The sequence below is a fragment of the Haemaphysalis longicornis genome, unplaced genomic scaffold, assembly GCF_048455015.1.
Source record: "Haemaphysalis longicornis isolate Haplotype H1 unplaced genomic scaffold, Haemaphysalis longicornis Haplotype H1 scaffold_13, whole genome shotgun sequence".
Taxonomy (NCBI): Eukaryota; Metazoa; Arthropoda; class Arachnida; order Ixodida; family Ixodidae; genus Haemaphysalis; species Haemaphysalis longicornis.
The window spans coordinates 74376868-74389354 of NW_027526233.1; positions in this window are offsets into that span (position 1 = coordinate 74376868).

Genomic DNA, 12487 nt, shown 5'->3' on the forward strand with positions numbered 1-12487 from the left:
GTGATTTATTCTTGAATTGAACATGCGCGGTGTTTTTTTTGTGTACATGTTTTTCTTTTCCAATAAAAATTCAGTTGTGAGTGCAGCATTGTCTCTGTTACCTTCCTCGTCCTCGTCTTTCGTGCGCTGGTTGTTTTCAATCTCCGTAGCTTGTGCCCTCTGTTCCAAATGCAGTGTTTGTACACCCGGTTTGCGGAATACCTAGATGCATTTATTAACTCCCCGACCCTCTTTCGCAAGCATGTCTGTGAGCTTGTCATGCCATAACTTCGCGCTTTTATATTCGTATCATCATGATGTACGACTGACTTTTATGCTGTTATTTCCGCGTGAAGTGCTTGCAACGCAAACCTTTGTCGTTCTTTCTTTTTGATGTTTTTTATTTTGTGTTACCTTTCAATGTATACATCCTAAATAATTTTTAGATGTTTGTGAATTGACATGCCCCCTGAAGTCTTTAGCGTCCCGTGTTGCATCAGCTTCAACTGCGGAAATGTAATTACACCTATCACGTTTGCAGTGAGACATGAGTTGACGAAACGCACTCGTCCACTTTTCCTTCCCCGTAATCTTAGCCTCCCTGTAAACTCTATCTTTCCTTCCAAGGGCCCTTTTTGAGCAGCAGAAAATCAGTAGGGAAAATTGCCATTCTTTTCTGTTACTTTAGGCACAAATCTGCTGAAGCCGTCGTGTAAAACTTCCGTGAAAAAATCAGCCTGCTCGTAAGTGTCATTGAGGTTGGCTACTGGCGACCAGTCAGTGTTACCGACAAAATGAAATAAAACAATGTAGTCCCGACGAGAGAGGCTTCAACCATCCCTTATTGGTGTGCGAACAGGATGACAGTGATGAAGAAGAGGTACGTTACACACAGAAATGACTAGAGGAGGATGAAATTGATCAGGCTATACCAGTTCAGTGGAGCTTTGTGAAACATCTGTGGCTTCTAAGTCTAAAACATTCCAACATGAATTCTTAATTATGTTACATTGCTGTAATGAGGTAAAGGAAACCAAATCGAGTATGTTGACGCACTTCTGAAGACGACTGGTTAGCCACCTGAGTGTCCCATGATATCCCGGGGACGTTAAAATCCACAGTGATCACGAATTTGTGATTACTGTGGGATGTTACAATAGTTTCAATACAATTTAGATTTTGTTTAAAGTAAGACGGATGAATCTCGGGTGATATGTAATGCGTACATAGCAAGAGGCGTTCGCCTCGAGAACATAGTATCTATAACCAAATTGACTCAGCGTATTCTTCAGAGTCGATGCGGCGCTCAGACTTTATCCAATCATGAAGGGCAATAAGCATACCACCAACATTTTGTTTTCCGTGTGGAGGATCACGATCACGGCGGAAAACTTGATAATTCGGAAGGAAAAGGGAACGCGAACTAATTTCAGGGCACAGCCAAGTCTCTGTCACAATTTTAACAGCAAAACATGATGAAACAACGTTAGCAAAAAACTCAGCTTATTCAGGGCAAAGCCCGTGGGAATATTGGTAAGAAAAATCAAAGCTGTAATTACTTGCCTTCAGGAAGCTTCTCTGCATGGATCATTTTGGCATGCAGCTCTCCACGAAATGTTTGAACAAACAGTGCCTAGGCCAGAGCGCAGGGTCGTTAGGCTGCTCGAAACCAGCGTCGTCAACGGCAACGTAAAAAAAGGCATACGAGTCGTGTCGAGTTTTCAGCCGTTTGCACAGAAGTGGCACTACTCCTGCAGCCCACAGGTGCGCAAAAACGTGGACCGAGGTGGTCGTCGGGAACAACTTAGTCACAAACACTGCTCTTTTGGACCGCCACCAGTGGAATTTCTTCGGAGGCGCCCACGACGAACGGACGCAGTGAATTAAGAGCGCGTCAGCCCCGAAGCGCGTTTTCGGAACTCGGCATCTCCGGACGAGCCTGGGATGTCGACGGCACCACAATCAATCAATCAATCAATCAATCAATCAATCAATCAATCAATCAATCAATCAATCAATCAATCAATCAATCAATCAATCAATCAATCAATCAATCAATCAATCTTTATTTAAGTGCCCAGGAACTGCCGAAGCCTTCGTGCTGGCGCACTGAGAGGGAACAAAAAAGGCAGCACTGAAATGCATCAGCGGCTGACACATAAACAGCCAGTAAAAAACATAGGTGAGTGAAAACCAATCAAAAACTAGAAATAAAAGAAAGAATAAAAACATTAACAATAATAATAATAATAAAACTATTATCGTAATTTCTCAACCACAATGTACATTTGCGGACCTACAGAAACCATAGGCTTGAGGGAACTGCCCGGTGGCTGGTACAACCCAGTCCTATCGCTTTGCCGTTGCAATAAAACAAAAAATTTATTTTATTGTTATTGTTGTTTTATGGCAAAAAGGAGAAAATAAGTGAGTGAAAAAATGTGGGCCGGTAGAAACATTCGAACAAACATTCCATACTTACACTTAGGCTGTTAAGGGAGCAAAATTCATCAGGTAATCGATCCATTGTACGCGGAACATAAGAAGCGCGAACACAATCCCCATATCGTGTTCGTGTCCAATCCAAAAGAAAACAATCATGTTCATGAAGTTCTGTCACAGGAATGCAAGGAATACTTAACTTTTTGTTCAAACAGTATTTCAAAAAAACTGTTCGTGTATACCGCATTAACAATTACGTAAGCCGAACCATTCACTCAAAAAGTTTGTGTTGGGGAACCTTAGATTGAGATTTGGTAACAAACTTCGGTGGAGGACATCCTCGTTCAAGTGAAGTGGAAGGAGTGAATTTGGGCCGGTCATGCAATGCAAAGCAGTGGCAACAGATGGACCCTCGCTAGATTTTTGTTCAAACAGCAAAGGATTGGAATGATCTTCCACCCGACGTCGTGCACCACTCAAGCCCGGTTGTGTTCAAAACCCACACCGAAAGAAACTTGTACCACAGCACACCCCTCATGTAACACCCCGTACTGGGGCATTTGGGGTATAATAAATAAATAAATAAACCAGGTAGGGGTAATGGCTCCCGATGAACGCACTAGAAGCAGGGAAAAAAAATCGGGCCCATCTCCCCGCGAGGAGGACTCGAGTAAATGCGTCGCATAGGGGGTGGGTGTATTGCGTTAACGTTTAGTGTTTGGGGAGTTGGTGGTAGTGAATGCGTTGTATCAGCAGCTTCTTGACGTAGTTTGAATGAGTCAAGGATATAAGGCGCCTTCGTAGCCTCCCATCCTGTGTCGGCTTTGTGGCGCAGTGGGTAGAGCACCATGTACATTGCGTTCCGCCCGAAGGGTCGAGGGATCGAAACCAGGCGCCGGGAAGTATTTTTTTTATATAGTGATGGGGGAGGGGTGCGGACTACGACTACGGAAGTCAACGCGGGTGACATCGTGAGTTACTGAAATGCTCTGCATTTAATAAATGGGTCGCTGAACGTATGCGTTAAGAAGATTCGGAAGCAAAAATGTATTTGGGTACAGAAAGATAACACGTTCCAAGCGAGACGTGTGGTAAGAGGCAGTTGGAATTTATTGATAGGGCTTTCCCCTTGTTCTGGCCATGCACACAAAAACTTTGGTCGAAAACGGGTAACGTATTTGGCAATATTTTTATCACTTTCTGCGCGTACACATCTTAATGTTCCGCCACAGTTGCAAATAAGGTAGGAGATGTAATATAAGTAAACGTTAAACTCATATGTTTTTACTGCTTACAACAATGGCTAGACGTGCAACGTGTCTAAGATGTCGAGAGAAAGTTTTGGCAAACAGATGGTTTTCAAAAGAGCGCAAGACAGGCAATAACAAAAAAAAAAAAGGTATCACGACGGCGCGGCGCTGAGCCCAACTTTCAGTTCTTGGCAAGACTTTAAGAATCTTTGTGTAATTATGTTTGAGCAGCCCCTTAAATAGAGCAGCATTCCTGGTTATTCAAACCAAAATTCAGGTACAGTTCGAGCATTAGATCAAAGTGTATCGCTCAAACTTCTTATGATCCACGTTGCCACAAATACCAGTCAAATGAAACTATCAACTCTAATCTTACCCATTATTAGGCCAAGAAACCACGTCCATAACGGTGTCCGTTTTGTAGCAAATTTTATCAGCGCTGCAGTTACAAGTGTCTGCGATAGGAATATTACTTTCTTCTGAGAGCGCCGATGATGGAGGGTTGGCTTGCCTGGCGCTGACAGCGTACAGCAGTCGCACATGAGGGGTGGGTGTTGCGAGCATTTCGGTTATGTGTTGATTCTTAAACGAGGTCGGCACGCTGCCAGCAAAAACAATGAATTGTTCCGTCGGCCAGCGTTTGCTGCAGTTTAGCGTCTTTGGAAACAGAAGTGTGCTGTTTATAGCTGCAAGGATCACTGGCGAGAAACGAAAAAAAAAGAAATACTCAATGCTCTTTGGCGTGCTCGACACGCATTATCAATGTATGGATTTTACTGCCCCCCCCCCCCCCCCTCAAGCTGGACCTACAAAGGAAGATCTTACACCGAAAGCCCGCTAAGTCGAACTCTAATATTTAGAAGATAAGGATCAATTTAGCCTTCCAATTTTGTCCCGGCCAGCTATACGGAAGTGTATATAGAAAAATGCTCATTAATTCTAGCGCGAGTAGGTTCGGACCCAGATAATTCTAACTATGCGCCAACGCCACGGCGTCTCGCGGCTGGTACAGGGCCAGAAAAAAGTACCGGCCGCCTACTTGAGAGGTTGCGTCGCCTCCCGAATTAAAGAGAACGACCAAAGAACTAGGAAAATTGAGTAAAACCAGTCTAACACCCCCCAGGCCGACGCTTGTAAGCTGGTATTACTTGCTCGCTACCTTGAGGTCGGTGCCAGGAAAGTGGCATGTGGTGCGCTGACAGCTGACGACAGCACTGACCGCACGCGCATCACCTGTCGCTGCCAGGGGCGATGAGGAGAAGATAGGAACGAAAGACTATTAGAATTGTTTGCTGCACAGGTAATGCCCGAATTGAATGCTGCCCGTCTCTTCAGTTGTGGAGAAAGCAAGGTGAAGCGTTTCCCCTGTATTCCGTCGTTGGGGCAAAAGCGCTGGCAGTCGTCTCCATAGACCAAATCAAAACGCAGGCTGCAACCATGAACCTTTTCAAAGCATAAAATTGCACATGCGCTACTGCTTCCCAATGGCAGTATACAGTTGTTATTCTCACTTTCATTACTTTGAACTTCCGTTAACTCGAACTAAGATAGCTTCCAATTCAGGTTTGGATTACGAGCTTTTACTGTATTGCCTTTAGCGAGATTTCCAGCCCAGCAAGCGCGATTGTCTTGTCAGGGTGGCGCACGCAATAACTTTATTTTGATCAAAGGAAGGCGTTTTAAACAAAAAGAAAATAAAGAGTAAGAACGTGAATACACGAGAAAATCAAAAGAAAACAGAAACGGTGAAAAAAAATCTTAACAAAGCATCGATACAGAATTTTAGAACAAAAATGCACTGACGATTACTTTACTCCCAAACACGAAATTTGGGTGCTACGCGAGCTGCAATATTTCCGGTCACGGCGCATATCTGCTGCGTCTCAGGAAGTGAACGGGTTATCAGCGAACGCGCGCCGGCGCACTCTACTCTGGCAGCGAGTCGCCCCCCCGGCCAGCGGGTTGTTGGAAATCGGGTTTGAGCCTCCCGCGGAAAGTCACGTGTTTATGATTAGCCACACAGGGGGAGCTGCGAGAATGCTGTTGCAAATCGTGTTCGAACGTACCGCGGAAATGTCACCTTGTTTTTCGATTAGCGGCGAACGGAACAGCGTTCGGGGAAACTGTCAGGGCCTTGGCGGTGACTCATGAAACACGAGTGAGGGAGACGCAATGAAAGAGGTGACGCCATAGCCGCCGGTGCAGCCCTCCCTCTTCCTCACCCTTCGACGGACGTTCCTCTCTCTTTTCTTCATGTCGCCGATGCAGCGTTCGCTCACTCGGTTACGCGGCCATAACCGCCGACGCCGCGAAACCCAGGCAAGGTAACTGTGCTAGAGGGCTGCACCCTGAAAGAACTATGGTAGGTCGTGAGTGTACTCTCATCATATTCCGAAAATTTTCTCCTTCCTGTTCCTCTACATGGCCAAAATAAAAAGGCTAAACATCGTGATGAGAGCCGTCATCGAGGCTGCGTAAGCTAGTGTTAGCTTGAAAAGGAAACATAATTATTTATATCCCGTTTCAGGTATATGTACGCTTAAATGCTTTGTACATTCCCCTCAATCTCAAGCTTGAATTTTTTTTGGAAAGGCGGTGGTCTCATCATCCTTTAAAACACTTCTCAGTGTTCTCAGTGCCTCGTTGTCCCCGTCCACTCGCATGTAAAGAAAGTGGACTGTTTCCAAGGTAAACACATACCGAGACGGCAAAAAATACTAAGAAAAAATACCGAACTCACTTGAGCGTGCGCTTTATGAGGACCTCCTGGCGTCGGCCAGCTAGACCTTCGACAACACTCTGCAAAGCGTTCATGGCATAATGTTTCGCCTCTCCTCGCCAGTTCATGTGCGTTCGTGCCCGAAGTGGGGACGACAGACATAGAGTCCGCGCTCCAGACGCCGAATGTGCGTAGCCGGTCGCCGTGGGTTCCAGCGCGTGCTTACGCCATCCATTTTCGGTCATCTGTGAGAGGCAGCGGACAAAACGTTCCGGGCCAGGAGTTACGTGTGAGGTGCAACAGCTGGGTCACCGACGAACGGAGAGGGGCCGACAACTCTGCTTCATCGCCACACTTGCAACACTAGCGCAAGGTGATCGAATTTTTCTCAATGGACAATGCAATGCGAGACAATTCGCCATCTCCGATATCACTTTGCGGACTTGAGAAGGGCCGCGAGTGTTAAACGGAGTCTGCAACACTTCCGATCCTCTTTCCTTTGCGTTTCCTCTTTCCTTTGCGCTCTGTAACCATTGTGGAAGCTACAGTTATTGCAAGCACCAAGCTGCAGTGGGTACTTTGCTCGTCGCAGTAAACACGCCTGCCGTTTTTGCTTTGATTTCGTGGATTTATTTTTAAGTTGCTATTGAACGCGTTTACTGCTGTAACTGAAAAGAAAGCCGGCCAATAGTTTCCGCATTGCTTCAATGACGTCATTTCAGCGCTGACAGAACGCCACCCACGGGAAACAGAAAAATGTCTTTCCGGAGAGCTTCTAAGTTGCCTTATAAGTTATAAGTTATAAGTACTGGATTATAAGTACTGGATGTGTTTGTTGACGATGTTATGAAAGCATACACCTATTCACAAAAATTAAGGGAAGTGTTGCAGGGTCTCTTTAATCGGAAATCCCCCTCCACAGTGGTGCCTCACACCACCTGAGCGCGTCATATTGCACGTCTCCTGTAGGAACGAGTCTACTGGGTGTCACCGCAAAGAGGTATGGTAGATCCTTTTAAATGTTCCTGTACAGGCTCCTTTTCACGTGCTGCTAGGCATTCCACTGCCAGTCCCAAAAACTACAGCTGCTGATATCATAATACGTAATGAGAAAACTTGAATTATCCTGCTTGGCAAGATAATCGAAAAAAAGAAATCATTGCAACTTTATTGTTAAAGTATTTCGCTAAATTGAACATTCTAACACGGCATCAGTGAGGCTTCTACCCAAGACACTGTACTGAACTCGCTCTAATATCTCGTACCTAAACTAAAAAGGGCCGATTTGACGCAGGTGACTATGTCGGACCAGTTTTACTGCCAAGTAGTAAACCTCTACCGTTCAAGCATATGTCATGGTGATGTCAACAGAAAACTATCATCATTAAGAAATCAGGCACATACCTACCAAGAGGAACTGGCCGTACTGGTGAAGGTTACCGTTGCGTGAGCTACCCGAGTGCAAAAGAGCCCGATAGCACAAATTAAGCAGTGACGTCAGCAGGCTTGCTTACTCAGAACAGGCCCATACCAAACCAGGTTAGACTGGCCATACCGGTAAAGATCATGGTTGCGTACGCTACTACGAGTGCAAACCTACCCAACAGCATGAAATCACGTAGTGACGTCACCGCGTTTTTATATACAAAAAGGGAGACCAGTATAGCTCACTTTTACCGCCCAAGCAAATTTTCGTAGCGAAGACACCATAAAACTGTCATCATTAAGAAGGCGTCAACATATACACTGTCAGCGGACGGATGCCTACCCAGAAGAACTGGCCTCACCGGTGAAGATTACGGTTGCGTAAGATACTCCGAGCGCAAAAGTAGCGAACAGCATAGAAGTCACGCAGTGACGTCACCATGATTTCATAGATATACAAAGGCAGACCGGTATAGCATTTCCTTCAGTTCATTCCAGGCTACCTTCTGTAAACCACGGAAAGTAAACAAGCAAGAAGAATAGCCTAAACAAGGAAAGCATAACGCAATAGTCAATGTCGTTGTGCTGTAATAGAAAGTGTGGTAAAGTACAATTCACTTGTTTGTAATTTCACTCTTTGTAGAGGCACGTGTGAGAATTGAAGCGACGTCACATGGGTAATCCTCGTAGTTGTCGTTTACAGCTTCGCAGTCTAACCACCTGTACAGCGTGGATTGGAGACAAATTTTGTTTATTTCACAAGTGTTTGATACCATTAGTCGTAACAATGCAAGCAACCTGAATACATTGGAATCTGCGGTCCTGCCCTGTCATATCTCCGCAGCTACCCAACTAACCGATCTCAGGGCGTCAGAATTATTTATTAATTTTCGCAACCGCTAAGTACCAATAAAATTGTCCCGCAGGACTCAGTTCAGGATCCAATATGATTTTAAGTATATATAAACGATCTGCCGAAACGTCTACGTCTTTCACCGGCGTTAAACAATGTTTAGTAAGACGTAGGCGTATTAGTAAAAAAAGTGTTTAACGCTAATGATACCACAATTTTTTAGTATGCTCACAGTAAATCGGCAAATGAGGTAGTTAACCTAATAAATCATAATTTAAACAATCAATTCTTCTGCTGCGCAAACAACTAGCGACCCTACAAATTAGCGATTTATGATCTTCACACGCAGCTGCGTAATTTAAACTAATATCGCCGTCATTGTTTACAAAACCATACCATTCCTCCCTTTCCAGATATCATTTTCCTGGGCGTGCTACCGGACCAACACCTAAATTTCACTTGCGCACTTCAATTTTTTTACAAAAAATGACTTAGTGGTAAGGATACTTATCAAATCATGCCTCTAAGTTCCGCTTTACTTAATAATCTATCTTTATCGCGCTTTCTTTCATCGGCACTAGCAATATTGCGTGTATACATGGGGTAACACCTGCGCCGCTTATATCGCGCAGGTACAGCCTTTACAACACTCAAGCGTAGAGGCTCACTACGTTTAGTCCTTTCACGGCTCACGTGAAACCCATGTTTTACAGCTTAAACATTTTGCATTGATATACATCATCATCGTCATCATCATCATGACCAGTCTATCTACGCCCAAAGCAGGGCAAACGCCTCTCCCATTAATCTCCAAGCATCCCGGTCCTGTGCTAACTGCGGCCAATTTATCCCCGTCAACTTCTTGATCCCATCTGCCCATCTAACTTTCTGCTGCCGCCTGCCACGCTTACCTTCTCTAGGTGTCCGCTCTGTTACCCTTAAAGGAGCCATCAAGACAAAATACGAGTTGGGTTGATTAGAAAGACTGCTTAGTCCCGATAACAATGATATTGCCGCGAACCATACATTGGGTTTGTTTATTTGTGTTTTGCTTTTACCGCCCGGCTGCGACGGTCTGTGTTATCTCTGCGCCAAGGGAAGCGCGTATTCCATTCTTTCTTTCTTTGCCGCATGTGTTATCTGTTCTGATAGGGAGAGCATTCCGATCTAACGTGAACAGCCTGGAATAATCTTCTTGGATCTACAATGTTCTCGATGCGAATCGACGGTTCGAGAACCACGCGCACCAAAAGATAAAAAGCCTGCAGTGCGGACGCCGGGGCATTCGATTCGACGACACTCGCCTGTGCAAGTCACTTTGTTGACCGCTGCTTCGCCGCCTCTGTATTCTTTTGAGTTGTTAGGGGAGCACAAGTTCGCTCCAATAAACGTGTTTCTCATTCAACACAACTGCATCGTCCTTGTCTTCGTGACAATATCAATATCATCGCCATCTTCGAAAAATAACGGAGATATTAAAGAAAACGTGTGAAGCAGTCGCTACCCCCTGGCCAATTTCCCCCAACTTTTGTATGACGTCACGGAATCTTGTTTGTACGATTGGCGGCCGCCTAACTGACCTGCCCCGACGACACATGACTGGACGTCTGTAATGGGGCCTCTAGTTCCATTTGACCGCATCACTTGAATGCAAACGTGCTGTTAACGCACTGTAAATTATGTTTTATTGTTGGCCCGCATGACGTAATTCTTGCTCATAACACGTCAATGTGCGCAAAATTTGGAATTGTTTAAATACGTTTTGCTTTTTTTCATTAAAAAACATCTTTTGGGGCTGTAATGAAGCTGAGTGAGATACTGAATCCTAGTTATTTCAAATTACACGAACTTGTATTTTCTCCTTATGGCTCCTTTAATAACCAACGGCTATCTTGCCTTCGCATTACATGCCTTGCCCACGCCCCTTTCGTCTTCTTGATTTCTACTAATATGTTCCTAATACGCGTTTGTTCCCTGCCCAACTCCGCCTTCTTCTTGTCCCTTAATGATATACACTTTTCAGCAAAATATAATCACAATGAGCTGCTGCACTTGTGCCAAGAAAACGTTTATTGACAGCCTGACAGCCCTGCCCGATCTAACTACAATAACACGCAGTCTTCGGAACTAACAATATTTTGCTACCGAAAGCCAGAACAAACTCTAATGAGTCTACAGCTTACTTCATGGGTATTTTAGTATAGAATCGCTTCCCGAGCCTTCTATAAATCGCTCGAATGTCTGCACAGTTCAATCCTAAGTTGAATGAATGTTTTATTACACTCTTATTAGAGGCGGTTTTAAAGGCCTTTTACAGCGAGCCGCCCTGGGAGAGGCCATGTTGGCGGACGTGACGTAATTCGCCATGGCTGACTTTCCGAGGCGCGCTTCTCGCTTTCACCTCCACTGCTGCTCGTGGGCATAGGCGAGCGCCAGCGCGGTTCTGCTGACAAATTTGGCAATTTTTTGTCAGTTTTGCAATTAAAAGGGGGGTTGTTCTCCAACTACGTGGCGTGCGCGAACGTTCAGAAATTACTTACCAGAAAAAACTCCCCCATAAAACGTAGCTTGAGCGGTGTTTTAATTCGCGTCTGTGTACCAGTTTCCTGTTCGCGCGTATGGCCGCACGAAAAGCTCGCCGACGGCTTTAGTTCTTTTCTATTTCGAGACACTCTCTTACAGGAACAAAAACATAAGCCTAAGGGCTGCAACACCGTATTAAAAGATAATTCTGCGCCGTGTATTATAACCCATTTCTGCATGGAATTATTTCGTTCTAAAGCTTGTTTTGAAATCGTTCCTTTTCAGCCTACTGTAAAATGGTTGGCTATAGACACAATATATTATGAATATGAAAGGATGTCCTGCATGGGCGTGACTGTCGTACGTTACTAGTTACTCTTTATTCATGTTTCGGGGTTCGCTGAAAAAGATGTAGCCCACAGCCTTATGATTGTAGCCTGTCTTACAGCTACCGTGGTTCTCTTTTTGTACCGGTAGAAGGATCAACATTTGGGCGAGTTGGTACTGGTTATGTACTGGTACTGGTTATGTATGTTGGTACTGGTTATGTAATTTCTTATTGTACCGGTTCCTTATTTTCAGCTGTTGCCTGTTTGGTATGTGCAAACTTGCGGCTATGGAAACACACATGTTGAACTGCCATATTCCCTATACAAGGGGCAGAAACATTGCATATGTGGGGTCATTGACGGCAGACTCACTCGCGAGCGATTCCCAAAATAATACTTAGTGCGTAAAGCGAACCTTCTATACGTCCAAATTGGGTGATCAAGCTTTGTTGGCACTTACAAATATTTCCAGAGCTGACACACATGTCTCCGGACGTGAGCATTTTTTTTATTTTTGTGGTATGCATAATAGAATTGGTTTGCAGCCTATGAGGCATGGCAATTTTCGCCCATCCTATTTTTTTCGTTTTACTTAAGAACTAATTTCTTATTTTTTGGCAGATTTGGCCAAGTGGCAGCAACCACCCCTCCTGGCGCAAGAGCAACCAGCCACCTAACACTCCCTGTAAACACGGGAGTCTTTAGTAATCGGTAAACACTGTACGCAGAAAAATACGGTTATTTTTATTGTTTCGGAAAGCCCCAGGCACAGTGTTATGTTTGTGTAATAAAAAGCCGTAATCTGAGCACAAACACCATTGCTATGGCTAAGCGCGGAAATCTCCTCCACCCGCCTGTAAATCCGAGATCCTGGCCCTTACGCACGTCTGGGGATTAGCTCCGTCCGCGTCGCGAACTTGTAGCACTCCCAGACCGCCATGATAGCTTTTGGGACAGTACACTCCGG